Source organism: Chenopodium quinoa, unplaced genomic scaffold (genome assembly GCF_001683475.1).
Source record: "Chenopodium quinoa cultivar QQ74 unplaced genomic scaffold, ASM168347v1, whole genome shotgun sequence".
Lineage (NCBI taxonomy): Eukaryota > Viridiplantae > Streptophyta > Magnoliopsida > Caryophyllales > Amaranthaceae > Chenopodium > Chenopodium quinoa.
Genome location: NW_018742393.1, coordinates 1,054,951 through 1,060,954, shown reverse-complemented (window position 1 = coordinate 1,060,954; position 6,004 = coordinate 1,054,951). Strand labels below are relative to the sequence as shown.

General features: G+C 32.9%; 1 pseudogene; it reads left to right on the top strand.

Annotated features, from left to right (window-relative positions):
* The first annotated feature begins 2,673 nt into the window (after positions 1 to 2,673).
* Positions 2,674 to 5,927, top strand: LOC110701852 (annotated as a pseudogene).
* Positions 5,928 to 6,004: the final 77 nt, after the last annotated feature.

Below are 6,004 nucleotides of genomic sequence, written 5' to 3'. Positions count from 1 at the left end.
CAGCGTTAACTTTGATATTCCGGCTATAAAATGTCACGTGCCGGGCATGTGACCTCTTAAATCAAATTTTTTTTATAGCGGGAATATCAAGGTCAACGCCGGAATTTGGTCAAGGACCCTCCTCACAACTAAACGCCATAAAAGGACCTTCTATGCCACCTTTTTTTTAAAAGGATCTTTCTCACAAGATCGACCACTTAAAAGGACCTTCCTTGCAATTTATCCTTCTTTTTTTTTTGTAGTAAGAGAAAGTGTACATACAAGAAACTTGTAATATCTTAAGGATTAAGATTTGAAAATTTTGTACTCGTCAAAAAAAAAATTGAAAATTTTGTAAACAACCATCCTAAAAGTAATCGTTATTAAACTTATCACCCCCTTTTGTTTGAATTTATAAAATAATTACCCATTATAGACAAATTCAGAAGGTTTTATCACCCTTTTCCTATTTTGGCCAGTTTTCCGACTTGAGAGATCCACATAATAGCAGCGATGGGCATTGGTGTTGGAGTAGGTGTAGCGGTAGAGGCGGAGGGAGGGACGACAATGTTGGAGGCTTAAGGACTTACAATTGCCATGGTGGAGGAGGAGAATCGTGGTGGTATATTTTTTTTTTTTTTTAAGTAGAATGATGGTGGTACTCAAAACTTGATTCTCGTTGTTTTTACTAAAACAAACAACCTATGTCTTTTTCTTTCCTCTATACCAAGTACCAACCAAACAGTCCTTAAGACTAGGAATCCCCTTTGGGCCTTGATATTCTTGTGATAAGAAGTTAAGGTGAGACTTACCTCTAAAGTATTACCCTTAAAAATAAATAAATAAATAAAAACATCATTAGTTTCATATTATATACTAAGTACTCCGTATAGCATTTATTAAAAACGGTTGACTTACATTATGTACAACAAATGTTTTCTTTCCTTTTTAAGTAGTCATTTGACTCATTTCTCTCTATCTCTCTCTTTCTCTCTCCTCATCACATACATCTATATTTTTATTTATCTCTCCATTTAATACTCATAAATAAATTTTCGTATAAGAATCTATGTCAGGGTCTTTATTGCACAAAAAAAAATTAAGAGCGAAGGTATATATCCCTATAATCTTCTTTCTCGTCCCTATCTACTTTTTATAAATGTCTTAAAGCAATGAACTAGTACAACTATACCTTGTTTTCATGATCATTGAAAAAGAAAAAGAATGGAGTTTGTAGGAGGAGAGAGAAGAAGAATGGCCGGGATACCAAGCAGAGCATCATTGTTTTCAGCATTTGCTTTGCTGAGTGCAACCTTCACTTTGCTTTAACAAGCCTTTTATCAGTTATTTCCACCAGTTGTACGACAATATGTCTCTGACATTTTCAAACAATGGTTCACACGACATACACTTCCTCGTTCTCCAGATGTTTTTAAACTCATCATTGAAGAAGTTGGTAACGATTCCACTAATAACCAAAATTTTCAAGCTTGTCAAATCTACCTTTGCAACAAGCTTAGCGACTCTGCCAGTGTGCTTAACGTACTTTTATATTTTTTTATTTTGTGTTTTTATAGGGGAAAATAATTTCATATAATTACTCATACAACATCTAGGCCTCGTTTAGTTGATATGAAATAAATTTCCATGGAAATATCTAATTTATAAGAAATAACTTCCTCTATAAAAATTCCTAGAGATTAAACAAATGTGTTTGGTTGTCATGTGAGAATTTGAAAATTATAAGAATTGTGAATAACCAAGGGTGGAAAGGGTAGGTAAATTCCCATGTTTTGTGGGAAGTTGAAATTCTCATGAATTGTGACTTCCTCTATTCTTGTTTTTAGAAATATTTATATTTTATGTATCGGTAAAATTTATGTCAAAGTAAGCATATGAATTGTAACACCCCCAATTTACTAGCTAATAATAAATAATAAATAAAGGAAAAATAAACATCTGAATAAAAACTGCGGAAGCATACACCTAAATCGGAGGTATTACCGCCACACTCAACAACTTGTCAAGTGCTAAGGCTTACAAAATCCCAATAATTACAACCCAATAAACTAGGTGAGCTATTTATACAACTTTCCAAACTTGTTATAATATACTAATCGAAAACGCTTGACCTCCTTTAGTTACGATCACTTGATCAACCTGTTTAGACACACTTGACTGCTCACCATTAAGGGCAAATTTCAAAATAGATCGTCACAGGGCCACCATAAGAAAAAGATATGGCCGCAAACACAAGTAGCACAACAAAACAACACACACGTTAGCAAAAAGCTGAGTAATCACCACTGATCAAATTGCAAAGAACAATAAAATAATTAATATAATTAACTCACTTAAACAATGTAGTTCTAAACTACATTACACATATACACCTCAAGGGTAAAATAACTCCGTACTCTGAAAATAACTTTGTCAAACTCAACCTCAAATAATAATAAAATCCTTTACTCAATTAACTCATTTATCCCATAAGTGTGCCACGCTCTTTGTCTTATACCTAGCCTTGGACATGAGTAATTCGAATAAATAAACTAACAAGTATGAAAACTTGAATACTCTCAATAACCAGAAAACACCTTAAACCATGACCAATATGGGTCAAATCCCACTGTAGGGGACCATGAAAAAGATTGTACCTCATTCTTAACTCATGATCATTATCTCCTTACCAACATGCCAAGGACTAAGGTAATTAACATCGAGCCTCAAACCAAGAACAAAATAATAATTCTCAACCTTTTGATCTCATACTTGATCAAATAATCATTCACTGATTTAATAAACAATATCTCAATAATGGCACAGGTTCCCAAATATTATAAAAATTCGAACTCGATTCAATCATAGTATATCTCAACTCTTATAGGGCAATAAAACTAATACCCAAATATAATTAACTCACAACCCAAAAACAATACTCTGCATTAATAACCCTAAACCTCAATAAAACAATACTCCCTATAGCAACAACATTAAAAACCTAGAAATAATAACACAATCAATCAATACAACAATTAAATCACATATATATAAATCGATCTTATAAATAACAAATTATACAATTTTACACACAATAATACGAAATACAATCAATACTAACAATCTATAATCAAACAACTCCAAGAATTAAAATTGTGTGATTACATAAAATAAATAATACAATCAAATTATCATCAAACAATTCCGAAAGATTGATAGTGTGATTACATATAATAAACAATACAATCAAATTATAATCAAACAACACCAAAAGATTGATAGTGTGATTACATATAATAAACAATACAATCAAATTATAATCAAACAACACCAAAAGATTGATAGTGTGATTACATATAATAAATAATACAATCAAATTATAATTAAACAACACCAAAAGATTGATAGTGTGATTACCTTTCGACTAGTTACAAATCTTACAATCGAACCACAACATTCAAGACAAGGTATACGATCAACATTGTGATTTGCGGGCTTACAAACGTATTTTGGGAATGTGGGTTTCAATTCCATGATGATGGAGTTTGGAAAATAAAGTATTAACATGGAGATTGGAAAAGGAAAGACAAACTTTTAAAAGAATCAAATTTGGGGTTGGATTATGGAACTCACACACAAGCAAAATAATACGGCAACCCATTTTATTTTATTTTTTTTTTAAGCAATTGATAACTACATTAGGGTTTAGGATAATTTTATAGGATAACAAAAATAGAGTATAAGATCGAATTTTTAAAATCATTTAAAAATATCTTATTTTAGCCATAAAATAAATCTGATAAAATTTTAAAATATTCGGGTATTACATGAATAGTGCAAAAGTCAAATTGTTGTGACTATTACGACACGTAGGGAGTACATAATTACTTTTATCATTTTTAAATTCTTTTCATAGGCAAAATTACAACCATTAACACCAATTTTTGGGGGATGTTACAATTATTGACATCAACTTGTACCATTAGTTAGATTGACACCAATTTTGATTAAAAAAAATGAATAACATTAATGATGCCTGAGTGGGGTCCACTTGCCAGAAATTTTGCATTTAATGCATTAAAATCGTTTTTAGTATTTTGAAATAGATTATTAAATTAGTAATTAAGTTTAATGTGCTAATTATTGTTTTAAAAAAGCTCCAAATTAAAATAACAAAACCCCAATTAGAATGTGATGCATCTAATAAAAAACGGAGAAAGTATATAATATTCTTGCATATGTTTGATTAGTCTAACGTAATAGTTAGCACATTAGTGTGAGTCCAAGGCTAGAATTGAGGATTTTGTGTTTGGGATACCTTTATATGGTGGTAGGTTAGTTGCAGCTTAACTTTTAAACAAGGTAAGTAATCTAATCTTAGTATTGTTCAATTTTCAATAATCTTTAGGTGAGCAAAGGACACACTGAAGAGATTATGAACTTCAAGCTTGCTGAAAGGGTCACATTCTCTGGAATGGAATTTTAGTAACAAGGCTAATTCCTCGGTTGATGATCATAGTGGTCCTGTTATTGCACATGATAAACGATCACGTAGTCATCAAGAAAAATCCTGCTTCTCGATCTTTGACAGAGAACATGAACAAAAGGTTTTTACTGTTTACTTGCCCTATGTTGTAGAGCCATCAAAAGAAATCATTCGCGAGGAGAAGCACTTGAAATTATTTGATTGTAATTCAGAATATTGTGTTATGCCTGGTGGCTCAAGTATCAAGCAATCAGTCAATATGGTTCATCCCTTTAAGTTTGAGAACTTGGCTATGGATCTTAAGTTGAAGAAGGCAATAATGGATGATTTGGATAGATTTGTGAGGAGAAAGGAGTTTTATAGAAGGGTGGTGAAGCGTTGGAAACGAGGTTACTTACTGTATGGTCCTCCGGGTACTAGCAAGTCGAGTCTAATAGCTGCTATCGCTAACCATCTCAAATTTGACATCTATGATTTGCAACTGAGACAGATTCAAAACACTATCTTGAGACAGTTGTTACGTGTTATACCAAGTCAAACTATTATAGCTGTTGAGGATATCGATTGCACTGGAGAGCTTCCAAGACGAGAATTATACCATCCTATGTATCAAGGCTACGATGACTCTCTGAAGAAGGCCAAGAATAAGACTGATGAGGTTTGTGCTTTCCAGTTTCTCCACCGATATATGATACATCTTACATGGTTTCACCTGGTTGTTGCATTTTCAACTTCGATCTTAATCTATTTATAAACCCTGTGAACTATAAATCATAGTCGATTTGTTAGGATAGTTTCACCCATATGACAAAAAATTAATGTTTTCTGCATACTTGACAATAGACTTTTATGAATTTTTTTACTGCTAACTGCTAAGTTTCTGTATGCCAACATTTATAAAGTCTGAGATTTCCGACATTCTGCTAGCTAGGAACCAATTTTAGCAACCTCTGATTCCTCTTACATTACTAGCGTTTGTATTCTACCTGTCACCTAACCATGTAGATTCTTTCAAATCGCTAACCTTACTGCTGTTTGTTACTGCAAATGTCATTGGTAACATTGCTCAACTTTACTGGTGGATTGTGGTCTTACTGCGGAGATGAGAGGTTGATCATATTTACCACAAATCACAAGGAAAAGCTTGACCCAGCTTTGATACGGCCTGGTCGTATGGATATGCATTCACATGTCCTACCTTACTATGGAGGGCTTCAAAATCTTAACTTATAATTATCTCCTAGTTTCTGGCAGCCATCCGCTGTTTAGAGAGATCCAAGGCCTTTTGGAAGCTGTAAATGCAACTCCTGCTGAAGTTGCTGAGGAACTTATGAGAAGTGAAGATGTTGATGCCTCTCTTCAAGAGTTCATCAAGCTGCTAAAAAGGAAGAAAATCGAAGCAGAGGATGATGCAAGTTTGAGACCTCCGGCTGAAACAAAGGAAATCACAAAGAATATATAAAGTGGGAATGTCTTGCTAATGAGTCTATTTTTTATATATTTTTATTCCCCATTCCACGGTCATATTTGTGCTTATTT